A 14,091-nucleotide genomic window follows, 5' to 3' on the forward strand; every position below is an offset into this window, starting at 1 on the left:
GTACTAAGACATTATATGGTATTTAACACTATTTTATTACATACTATCTATTTAAAACTTTGTAATAGTCATGTTATTTAATATTACCTTAAAGCTGTTTTAGCCTTTGATATTTTAATAAATCTAGTGATCATTACTACGTTTTTGTAATGTGGCTTCTCATTACTAGATTGATTTTGAAGTTCCCCATGGTTAGCTGGAATAATGTTTAGCTGGAAACAAAGTTAATTATTTTTTAGAAGAATGTATAGGCAAAATGTCTCTGATTTATTACATGCTCAAAACTTAATATATTGCAGAAATCACTCCATTCTTTTTGACAGTGAATGTTATTGGGGTAGAGGGAAAGCCAAAAAACACCACCTAACACGCATATATTAACAAGCTTTTTTCTTTTTCTATTTGAATACTTGTATTTTCTCCAATTTCCATAGGATGATTGAGTTACATATTTTAGTAATTTAATGATATATACTCTTAAATTGTTAGTTGTAATATTTTTCTGTATAGAATTTTTGTGTAGTATATTGGAGTGAGGGGGACAACAGAACCTACAATAAAATCAATCTATACACAATGGTTAAAAATGTATTGGATTGGATTGGGCTTCACACCTTGAGCAGTGTTAGTAAATGCTTTGTTGCTTTTTCTTATTTTTGTAATGTTTTTTTTCTCCTTTGGAAGGAGTAAGTTTTGGTTTCCTTTATTTAATTGTACTTCCCTAGAAAATGTCAACTTCTCTCAATTGATAAACTACCAAATTGTTGTATTTCTGATATTAAAAACCACAACTAGAAAACATACATCAAAAATATGTATATTTAATTTCACTTTAAAAAAATTAAGTTTAGTGACATATCAGATAAAGGGCTAGTGTCCAGAATCTATAAAGAACTTAGCAAACTCAACACCGAAAGAAAAATCCAATCAAGAAATGGGCAGAAGACATGAACAGACATTTCTGCAAAGAAGACATCCAGATGGCCAACAGACACATGAAAAAGTGCTCCATATCACTCGGCATCAGGGAAATACAAATCAAAACCACAATGAGATACCACCTCACACCAGTCAGAATGGCTAAAATTAACAAGTCAGGAAATGACAGATGCTGGCGAGGATGCGGAGAAAGGGGAACCCTCCTACACTGTTGATGGGAATGCAAGCTGGTGCAACCACTCTGGAAAACAACATGGAGGTTCCTCAAAATGTTGAAAATAGAACTACCCTATGACCCAGCAATTGCACTGCTGGGTATTTACCCTAAAGATACAAATGTAGTGATCCGAAGGGGCACGTGCACCCGAATGTTTATAGCAGCAATGTCTACAATAGCCAAACTATGGAAAGAACCTAGATGTCCATCAACAGACGAATGGATAAAGAAGAAGTGGTATATATACACAATGGAATACTATGCAGCCATCAAAAGAAATGAAATCTTGCCATTTGCGACGACGTGGATGGAACTAGAGGGTATCATGCTTAGTGAAATAAGTCAAGCGGAGAAAGACAACTATCATATGATCTCCCTGATATGAAGGACAGGAGATGCAACATGGGGGTTAAGGGGGTAGGAGAAGAGTAAATGAAGCAAGATGGGATTGGGAGGGAGATAAACCATAAGTGACTCTTAATCTCACAAAACAAACTGAGGGTTGCTGGGGGGAGGGGGGTTGGGAGAGGGGGGGTGGGGTTATTATGGACATTGGGGAGGGTATGTGCTATGGTGAGTGCGGTGAAGTGTGTAAACCTGGCGATTCACAGACTTGTACCCCTGGGGAAAATATATATTATATGTTTATAAAAAATAAAATTAAAAAAAAATTAAGTTTAGTATTTTGGCTATGTTGGTTAGTTTTATTTTTCAAACATATAAATACATTTGTATTCAAAGTTTGGAAGATTGAATGGGAAATCACTTAGAAGTTTACATCTTACAAATACAGACTCACATTGCATTTTGTTGGTAAATGTCTCCATTTTTCTCCAGATGCTCTAATCTTATCAGGTTGGCATTTTATTTTCAAAATCCAAATAAATTGGCATGGCATACAAAGCCCTTCAATACTTTCATACATTTTATATACCCATTTGTCTATCTATCCAGCAAGATCAATCCCTCCATACAACCAATACAAAAATCAAATTCAGTTATTCAAAAAACTCTTTAAGACTCTGTATTCTACCTCAGTGCCTCTATAAATGTTACTCTGCTGCCTAGATTACTTATCTTTTCTTTTTTTTTCCACTCATCAGGGACTCAAACTTGTCATCAATACCCAAATCACATACCATATTCTCCATGGGAAGCATAAGGGAAAAATTCATAACCATGTATACCTACTGTATTAGTAGCAATTTTTATAAAGTATTTCAATTATTTGTACTCTTTGCTAGGCATTGTGCCGTGGAAATTAAGGGCCCTGTCTTATTTATCTTTGCTTTCTTAGTGTCTTACATAAAAGATGGCCTTAACAGGTTCAATATTGCTGAATGAATGGACCACGATAGTTTTATGGCTACACAGCTAATTTTCATTAATTACTGAGCCACATTTCTGTACTATTTTTATTAAGTAAATCTAGTTTGAAACTCATCAAAATCTATTTGTCATTAAGGACAGTGAAATAGAGCAAAGGCTTGCAGTTTCTGGGACCCTCAACTTAGTAATAACCTCTCAATATCTTATATTTGTCACAGACCCTTCCTCATCTTCCTTCTTATTGAAAGAGCTTTCATATTTTTATATACAAAATATGTAAAACAATATGTAACCTAAATACAATTCTCATCAGACAGTAGCTTGATCGTAGACTATTCCCTCAAGTATAGCAGGAGTAATAGCCAAATTGGCTGAAGTATGAGTAAAAGATATATTACCCATGATAGAAACTATGAAAGGTCAGAAAGTCATTATCAGTTAGGAAGGAGGCAAAAAAGACTTGTGGGTGGAACGGTAAATTTTAAATATGAGAAGAACAAGAACAACATAATTTTTCTTGGCAACATTTGGTATTTTAGCATATTTCCCCTTAAAACTGTTTATCTTGCTACTCAAAAGTTTCAGCTTAAAAGACACTGTAGTTGATCCAAAAGCAAGAGATAAATGTTGATATTGCAATATTGATATTGATTTTCTTTTAAGCAGAGAAAATAATTATAAAGGTTTCTTGACACTGGATCAAAAGGTCTGATGCTGAATTCTTCAAATCTTCACAGATATCTACTCCATGCCTTTAATCATACGGCTTATTTTACCAGCTAAGAAAAAGTTGTTTCAAATTAAAAAAAAAAAAAACAAAAACCCTCTGCTGAAATTATAAATATGTATTTATATAAATACAAAGTAAGGTATACATTATTCTTTCCAAAGAGAAACATTAATGAAAACACTGATAAAACTATTAAATTCTAATGTCAAATATGTGGTGATTTCAAGTTAGAAAAAAGAATAAAAATTTTGGCTCATATAACTCTCCTCTTTTCATTGTTTCTCTTGGCTGTTGCCAGTAATAAAGTATTTATGTTACAGGTAACCATCTTTCCTAACAACCTATTTTATGATGCTAGTTGTTTTTCGGAATTAAATAACATTTCCAGATAATAACATTTTTCGATATCTCATCTGGAATCTTTTCTCCTCTGATAAATGTCATCTTAAATTGAATCTCAAATAAGATACTACAATTTGTACTATTTAATTGATGTTCTTTGATTTATTTTGATTTCTAACAGATAGATGCCTTTCCCTTATGACTGTGGAAATAAGCCAATATATCTATCTTCTGGTCCTTAAACATTATAAGACTACTTAGAAATCAATTATAAAGTGGATAGGAAATAAATTTCATGGGATTAGTTACCCTTCCTGCCTTGTCACTACATCCCCAGTTTCTAGAATAGTGGCTAGCACATGGTTAAGTATTCACTCAACATTTGTGGCATAAATAAACAACTGCATGAACACATAGAGAGCAGAATAAATTATTTTCACTCTCATTGTAGGGACAATTTAAACTATTATAAAAGGATCCTCATTACTTTTAAAATATTTTGATAATCAGGGATGTTTCAGTATGAGTCACCTTCAAAGTCAGTGATTTAGCTTGTCTACACATTCCCCCCTCTAAAGAGGAATGAAAAATATCCATGTCTTTTCTAAAGGCACATGGGGTGGCCTCCTCACTGAGAGAGCTTATGACTGTCAGTTGTTTTGCATTCACATAGACCTCATGGCGGCAGCTTCGACAATCTGAGGACTTGAATGTAAACCTGAGTCAAGCAAGGTCTAGGAACAACTTTGCAATATTCTTCTCAGATCCTGGATGTTTTGATAATGCCGCTGCTTCTTCCAGAGTTATACCTTATATTTCAAATGAGATTGAATCCACTGTTGTTAGTGAGCTACAAAAAATTAATTCAGCTATAGATTCTATGTAATGCCAAACATTTGAAACCCGTTGAACTTTTTTCAAGTGTTAGAGTTATAATGGACTAGGCAAGGCAGTGTTTACTCCAAAATAAGTAATTTTAATTCTCTGTACTCCATATGTATCTGATATGGCTAAAGAACAGTCTTTATAACATAAACATCACTTTGCACATAGAGTGATAAAATAACAGTCTTTATAACATAAAGATCACTTTGCACAAAAAGTGATAAAATTAGCAATACTAAAAATGTCTTTCAGTTTACCTATGGATTTGGTATAGAAAATGCAACACTGATGAAAATTAAATGGTTGCTTTATTTTTCTTAACTGTTACCAGTCAGCATGTCCTGAACATATGTGTTACTTTCAACCCATATAAATTCCATTAAACAGAGATACAGGAAGATACAGATTGTTATAAATTCCCAGAAAATTTTTTAGCTAACAATGAGCAAATTAGACTTTGTGCTACTACTGCTTTTCCTACTGATTTCAATTATCTCTAAGCAGATCCTATAAACCACAAATATCCCTGTAGAAAAATAAACATCCAAAAATAGAAAGTTCGTGAATTTGCAACAAGACCTACACAAAGATGACAACAGAGCATACACCTGCTAAAAGGTCCAGATAGAGCCCTGAGGTGGTGTCCCTGTAATAACAAAGGTATTGGTAATACTGATGAGTTCTCCCTAGGACAAATGATCATGGAGTTAATGGTAGATGAGGGAAGACATTCATTCTTGAGGAGACTGAGAAAACAAAAAGAGGGAAACAGTCATCACGCTTGAATAATAAGTGAGATTTTAAGATTTTATTGTTGGAAGCATTAAAAAAGTAGTTATATCAAAGCAGTCCTTGTCTTTGCTATTTGCTAGTTGTGTGAGCTTAGGCAAGTTACTAATCCTCTCTAAAATTAGGCATACCTAACAAGGTGATATTGATAACAACATTTTCTTATTATCATTAGATCATTTAATGTATATTAAGTTTTTAGAATTACTTGGTACATAGTTAATGATTAATAAACATTTAAAAATAATTGTCATGTATTTTGCTTTGAGCCATTCCTTTTCAAGTGACTTTCCAAGGTTTATACGCTCCCTGAAGCATATGGCCTCCCAGCATAGATTAGGCATATTTGAATAAATGATATTGTCTTATTTTTTTAGAATTCCATAAGATGTTTCCCATTCCCCCTTTGTTTATTGTCAGGTAATGGCTAATAAACACCGCATGCAAAGTACTGTGTGAAGTAAGTTATGACATGTTCACACAATGAAATGAAAGAACTTCTCTCCTGAAAAAGAAGTAAAACAGCACAAATATACGGTAATTGGTAAAATATACCATAAATGAGCTATAGAGTGCTATGGCTATGTATGGAAGAAAAAGATTACTTTGGGCTGGAGGACAAAATGAGCTACTCAAGGAAGTTATTTATGATCACCTTGATGATTGAGAGGAACTGTAATAGGTAAACTTGAGAGTGCAGTTTTTCTTTCTTTCTTTTTTTTTTTAATTTAAATTCAAGCTAGTTAACATACAATGTGTATTCATTTCAGAAGTGGAATTTAGTGATTGATCACTTACATACAGCACCCAGTGCTCATCTAACACGTGCTCTTTTTTTTTTTTTTAAGATTTTATTTATTTATTTTACAGACAGATCACAAGTAGGCAGAGAGGCAGGCAGAGAGAGAGAGGAGGAAGCAGGCTCCCTGATGAACAGAAACCCCGATGCAGGGCTCCGTCCCAGGATCCTGGGATCATGACCTGAGCTGAAGGCAGAGGCTTAACCCACTGAGCCACCCAGGCGCCCCAACATGCTCTCTTTAATACCCATCACCCATTTAGCCCATCTCCCACCCACCTCCCCTTTAGCAAGCCTCAGTTTGTGAGAGAACAGACTTTCTAAGTGGAAGGATGACTATGAAAAAAATAAGTATATAGGAGGGAAGTGAAAATCTCTCATATTGTAAGAAACTTGGCTTGATTTGCTCACAGGAGACATATGGATAAAAAGAGGGAGATTGTAGTAGGAAAATGTGATTGTGGCAGCTAGAATATAGGCAGACAAAAACAAGAAACTGATCACAAGGATAGTTCATTAATCCATATCAAGATGAAACCATGGATTAATGCCTAACCAGAATTTTAAAAAAAGAGAAGAGAATTGCAAGGGAAACTGGAGATGTAAATTTGGAAAGATCTGACTACAAGCCAAAGTATATGCAAAGTCAAGACAACTGTGATGATGCCAAACTTTTATTTCAGAATAACTGGAAAAAACCTTATTTAATTCTGTACTGATCAACTTACCTTTCTAATGATACCTGTCAAGGAAATCTCCAAATACATGTACTAGATACCCGACTGCATGGATAATATCTGAATCCCAATTTCCTCCATATATTAGCGTTTCAATATACCTGAAGGCCAGGATATATCAAGTTTCCTTTTCTCTGGGCTAAATATTAAAAACTAGCTGAACTTTCTTACAGCAAGATAAGAAGAGCAAATGTCTTAGAAAGGCTTCCAAGTTATACCGAGGCAATGTATTGCTGTTTTCATTGAAATTTAATTTTAATTGATTCAAAAATTAGTGTATATCGTTATGGCATGACATATATTTTTCCATTTTGCATTATTGATAATACTAAAATTATGTCTAATTAACATATGCCATTTGAATCCTGCATTAAGACTCTAACTTAAATACCACAGTTACACAGAGAAAACATGTTTGTGGATAAGACCCATGATGAATATAACAGCCGTGCATTTAATTCAGAGAACTGTTTCCGCTTCAAGAAGTGAAAAATTATTGAGTAATGGTAGAAAAAATCCATTCCATACATTAACTCTTTGTATTCCTCTTAACTCTCAGAGAGAAAGTCTTCACTAAACATAAAAAAAAAAAAATTATCAGACTCTTCTAATCATACCTTGCAAAGCTTTAACATCCTCAATCTCTAGAGAGCAGCTTAAGTTAGAGTATATTATCTCGTATTGCCTGAAGATATATATACCTCTTCCATGTGTCACATATCTTCTATACCCACATAGCTTATCAGAACTGCCAGAGGAGGATGTTATTTGATGTTACGGAGAATTTCCTTACATATCTACAGAGCTTGCAGAGAGTTTTAGATTGCCAGTTTTCACAAACTTACATTGTGCACCATGTAAATATGAGAAATATTTGAGTTCAGTATCCTTTTCAGAATAAGAAATAACAATTTTTGGAAAACACACTATGCTCTCAGAAACCTTAAACTCTATCAAACCCTGGCACAGCTTATTGGTGTTTGGGAATATTAAACATTATAATTTAATCCAATCTGACAACTTGTTTTGTGTTATTTGTTAATATGCATTTTTAGATCATGTTACATAAATATTTTAAATATTAACTTCATGTAGATGCTATGAAAATAATCATATTTTTATTTATATATCCAATATATAAACTACTTAGAAATTTTGGATTAATGTAAAATCTGTTAGTTATTTCCACTCATGTTTTTTTTTCCTTGCTACTTTCACTCCTGTTCATTTTCCTTTAATATATTACTATTTTAGATTTAATATGTTTCTATCAAAGAGCAATTACTTTAAATGAGTATTAGGAAGTGATTATGGAATAGAGGGTCATGTGGGTACAATTCTTATTTCAAATGGGAAGAAGTGGTACTTCATATTGTGCCAATTTACTTCACACAGACACAGACCCTTCCTGATATTTTATTTTATTTTTTTTAAGATTTTATTCATTTATTTGACTGAGATAACAAGTAGGCAGAGAGGCAGGCAGAGAGAGAGGGGGAAGCAGGCTCCCTGATGAGCAGAGAGCCCGATGCAGGGCTGGATCCCAGGACCCTGGGATCATGACCAGAACTGAAGGTAGTGGCTTTAACCCACTGAGCCATCCAGCCACCCCCCTTCCTGATATTTTAAAGCAAATATTATAAGGTGGTCTTTAATTAAAATATACGTGGACCAAAGTTTAAATTAAGTACTTATATTTGCAATTCAAACATCTATAAGCCATGTTATACCTTCATGAAAATGATAAAGCTTTTCTTATATATGATCCAGGATACATCTTGAATTGCCTTACTATGAAGCTTTCAGAATTAATTATTTTTTGAAGAATATATATAATATATAATACATACAGAAAAAATATATAAAGAATATATATTCAATTAAGGTAACATCTTTTGAGTAGTCCATGTCATAGATAGAGAATTACAGCGTTTACCCAAGGGAACCACCCAAGACAATTCTCAAGGTCATATTCTGCAAAACTGGTTGCTTGGAACTTCCCATTTCAATTTTTAAAGGAGACTTAAAAGTAAGCCACAGCCATAAAATTGAAAATACTATGCTCATTTTCCTCTCAGATATATCATCACAGTATCTGTCTCCATTAATCAAAATTGAAATTCAAAAAAATTTCTTATATGAGGGTTCTGTTATATATAGTCCATTATGGTATCTTCTCTTTTATCAGAATAAATAAGTAGAAAATATCTCAGGTTAGAATTACTGTTAGCCCCCTCTTCATTATTGTGCCCCTCCTTCCTCCCTCCCTCTATTTCTCTGTTTCTGTCTCCCTGAGTGTATATGTGTATGTGTGGGTGTATAGATAGATAAGTGTATCACACAACCAGTTGCCTGTTATAAATAGGAGAAACATTCCAAGAACTTTGCCTTTAACAAGAAAGGTAAACAAACAATAAGTTCTATTGTGCATCCATAAATAATTTCCTGTAAAGGGTTTATGTTTATCTCATTCCCAATGACAATGTTTGTTAACTCATGTTACTTAACAATAAGGTGGATTTTTCAATAAAGTCGATCAAATGAATACCATTATTCATAATAAACTGGTGCCACACGTGTCATTTTCAAAGTTTTATATTTAGGCCTTAAAATACACAGCAATGTTTTAGCTTTCAAAAACTTTAAAATAGTGTCTACCTGGCTGTCACAGGGAAGATATTTACCAGATATGTGAACTACTGAACTTCTGATAGGTAAGTTTAAATATGGTGATCCTTAATTTGGGCTCTTTAAATAAAATTAATATGGAATAAAAGTATCAATAGCATCTTAAGAAACTGGAAAAATATGCATAGATTTGTAAAGCAGAAAAATGGATATTGGAAAATGCCATCTTTTGCTTATAAATTATTCATATTTGCTATCTGCATTGATCAAATTTACCAAGTAGTGACCACTCTCATTTATATATGTTTGACAAAACCAGAGAATCTATGAAAATTCAAGTCAGTACATAAAACCCTGGTCTTATTGTCACTGGATCATGAAATTGCTCTGCTAATGAACAAGGCAGACAGGCTAGAGGACACAGTAAAAGTGAGGACTAATATTTATTTAACAATATTCTAAATTTCAGCACTCATATATTTGCTTAACTACTGGGCTAAAAGTACATACTGTTGTTAACTTACTGACTCTTTAATTCTCATTGCGTAATGTAGTAAGCACACAAAGAACTCCCAACATACCATCAATGTCATTTATTTGTCCTAAGCAGAAATAAGAGGACCCCAGAAACTACTATAAGTGTAATAATCATATGCCCTAATAAAGATACTCTGAATAGCAGATTGTTTCACTGTAAGGTGACACTGTATTCCTCAGGGTCCTTTGTAATCATGGGTCATGCTGGATTCTGAACAGAATGGGGTCATCGCCCCTTGTATACCTCCGCTTCTACCCCACTAAGCTAGCTTACTTGCAGAGCCTTAAGTGTACTATTATATTTAGACCTCTTCCACGTGTTCTCTCTGCCTGAACCACTCTCATAAAACTCTTTCATCTAGTTTACTTACTTGTCCTTCAGTACTCGGCATCATATCCGCCATTTATCAGAATCTGTTTCTTTTCTGATACAATTCTATCATTTTGTATACACCTCTATTACCCAATTAATCAGAATGCATTTTAAGTAACCTCTAATTGATATAGTTTTCTCAACAAACTCTCAAAAAGGAAGAGAAATGTTCATGTTTGTATCTTTAAGACACTTTGCTGTTTCAAAAAATACGTGAAGGGGTGAGTTATATCCAATATAATCATCTAGTACTTTATGTTTCTTGATATTTTGTCATAAACACAATGATTCCCCCTAAATTTCAACACATATATGTTTTTAATAATACATTTACACTATTCTTGTCACCATATTAATTACTTTACCTGCTTTATCTAATCTAGTCCTTGCAACAATCCCTTAAGATGGCTCTTGTTAATTATCCCTATGTTAGAGATGATAAAACTGAAACATTATTTATCTATTTATTTCTTCATTTATAAAGAAAGAGTGGGGAGAGAAAGCATGTGGGGTGGGGGGACAGAGGAAGAAGGAGAAAAGGAATCTTAAGGAGGATCCATACCCAGCACAGAGCCCATCCTGGAACTTAGTCTCACAACCCTAAGATCATGACCTGAGTTGAAATCAAGAGTTGGATGCTTAACCTACCGAGCCACAAATGTGCCCAAAGTGAAACTTAGTTTAAAAGATTTTATTAAATATTTCAGAACTTGGAACTTGTAAGTAAAAGAGCTGAACTAAAATCTAGCTCTCTCTGAAAACAAAGTCTATCTCTTGGGAACTATAAATTTAAGATATCAACTCCCCATAAAATCTCACCCAGCTTTCCTGGGAACTCTTTTGGATGCCTGCTACATATTCTATCATTTTAAGATAGCCTTTCCATGTCAGCCCTAATGGAGCCGATGTTTGTGATAAGGCTTTATTTCCTAACACATCCAAAAGCTACAAACTTTCAAGTTACCAGTGTGCCATTGCATTGTATGAAGAATTCAAAGCACAAAAGCCCTGGCTTCCTCCTGCAAAAGCAAATAAAATGTAACCTTCCCTAACTCATTTGTCATACTTTGTTATCTGTCCCTAAATGAGTACTCTGTAAGTTTCAGTGTGAAAACAGTTCTTCCAGATTCTAATTACAGTTCCTCTCTCCATAAGTCCCAGGCATGTTTCTAAGGAGCTGGATCAAGTGACAAATGTCTAAAAGAGATAACAAACAAAGTTTCTCTCTCTCTCTCTCTCTTTTTTTATTATGTTATGTTAGTCACCCTATAGTACATCATTAGTTTTTGATGTAGTGTTCCATGATCCATTTTTTGTGTTAACAGCCAGTGCTCCATGCAACCCATGCCCTCCTTAATACCCATCACCAGGCTCACCCATCCCCCACACTCACTCCTCTAAAACCCTCAGTTTGTTTCCTGGAGTCCATAGTGTCTCTTGGTGCATTTCCTCCTCCGATTTCAACCCCCTCATTTTTCACTTCCTTATCCTAATGTCCTCCATGTTATTCCTTATATTCCACAAATAAGTGAAACCATGTGATAATTGGCTTTCTCTGCTTGACTTATTTCACTTAGCATAATCTCCTCCAGTTCCATCCATGTTGATGCAAAAGTTTGATACTCACCTTTTCTGAAGACTGAGTAATATTCCATTGTATGTATGGACCACATCTTCTTTAGCTATTTGTCTGTTGAAGAGCATCTTGGCTCTTTCCACAGTTTGGCTGTTGTGGACATTGCTGCTATGAACATCGGGGTGCATATGACCCTTCTTTTCACTACATCTGTATCTTTGGGGTAAATACCCAGTAGTGCAATTGCTGGGTCATAGGGTAACTCTATCTTTAATTATTTGAGGAACCTCCACACTGTTTTCCAAAGTGACTCTACCAACATGCATTCCCAAAGGATTCCCCTTTCTGCACAACCTCTCCAACATTTGTTGTTACTTGCCTTGCCAATCTCACCAACCCAAATATATCCCCTCTCACTCTGTCTCCAAAACCCTTATTGGAAGTTTTCTCATATAAATTGATTTGATTGAATTTATTTACTCTGTGAAATCTCCAGTTCACCAGTTATATCTGGCCTATCTACATTTCATCAATGATTCATCAGCTCCTAAGCTCCTAAACTGTAATAGGCCACATTTTGGGTACTCATTAAATATTTTTTAAATGAATGGATGAATGGAGTGCATTTCTCAAACCGTATCTTTGCAATGACACCACCCTTGCTCCAGTTAGGATTCTCTTTCCCTCTTCCTTTCCACCAGTGTACTCTTTCCCCCTTCCAACACTAGCACACACATGCATGCACAAACAGAAATATATATTCAGAAAGTGATATATGGAAAAGGAAACTGATTGTATTCAGAGTCATTTAAATAAACTCATTTAAACAAGGTCTTTCTATGTTTTCCTAACCTCCATGCTTTATTTAACATTGTTCACTCTGTTTAGAACATATTTCTAATTTTTTTCTACCATTTTTACCTATTTTTAAAAATAATAAGACATATGCCATACACCAGCTTTGCTCTAATGCATTCTCTAATTTCCCAAAAAAGAAAAAAAAAACTTGAAAAAAATGTCTCATTTTGAAACCTTGGTTTTATCACTGAAGAGGAATGATACTAATAATTAACTTTGATCAGAGATAACTCAATGATTAGAACATTAGAAAACATAGTAAATAATTATTTACAAGAGTTAAATTGAACCAGAGCCACTGAATGTTGAAACATAAAGCGGTGTATTTTTGATGATGGTGGTAGGTATAAGGAAATTAAGAGGTTAAATTGAAGAATATGTTGTGTTCATAAAAATGAAACTTCAGAAGTGGCATTAAAGACAGTGGATAAGCACTGGGTGTTTTATGTAAGTGATGAATCACTAAATTCAACACCTGAAACCAATATTACCCTATATGTTAACTAACTCAAATTTAAATAAAAACTTGAAACAAACAAGGACAATGGATGTCTGAGGAAGCCAGTGGATTAGAAACAGAGCAAACTAATGCTGAGTAGTGTTAAAATTCCAATAACAAATAACCTGAGTTCAGTAGTAGAAGCTTTGAAAGTTCTATGCATGGTGTTGCCATTAGACAAAAGGTTGAATGCTGCTGTAATATTAGTATTAAAGTCAACAACATCTTTTCTTTGGGGGCTTCTAGACTTTAAAAACTATCATCTACTCCTGAAATAAATATACCATTTTATGGTCAAAATTCATGAGATTAAGAAAACTTATTAGTAGGTTATTAATGTTTGGTCTTTTGGTAACTAGTTTTCGAACTCCCCGCCCCTCCCCCAGGCCATTTTCTGGTTCCACAAGGATAAAACAACAACAATAAAAAATTCATATTTTGGAAGTTATTCAGTATCACCTCAACGTGTTGATCTAATAATTCCTTTCTTGATTTCAGCTTCTTTTTTCCTAGAAATTAAACCTTGTTTAGCCTTTAGCAGCACATATTACTACATAAGAAATATAGTTTTATACATTTATTTTTGTTGTACTTATTTCATATGATGATTGGTAAAAATCAGCATAATGATACAGTGGGTGGGCTGTGTACCTAAACAGTGGAGGCTAGATCACTTGCTCTTCTACTCCTTAAAAAACATTTCAGTGCCAATATTTTCTTCTCTCTAAAAACTGCTGGCCTACCTCTAGAGTCTTTTCTTCTTGAGAAGGTTGACAGACCCATACAAAAAATAACTGTTTTGGAAATCCAGTAGAACTTCTATGTAAAATTCTCTGTTAAGTGTATAATAAAC

Source organism: Lontra canadensis, unplaced genomic scaffold, assembly GCF_010015895.1.
Source record: "Lontra canadensis isolate GAN:19392208 unplaced genomic scaffold, GSC_riverotter_1.0 scaffold17, whole genome shotgun sequence".
NCBI classification, from domain to species: Eukaryota; Metazoa; Chordata; class Mammalia; order Carnivora; family Mustelidae; genus Lontra; species Lontra canadensis.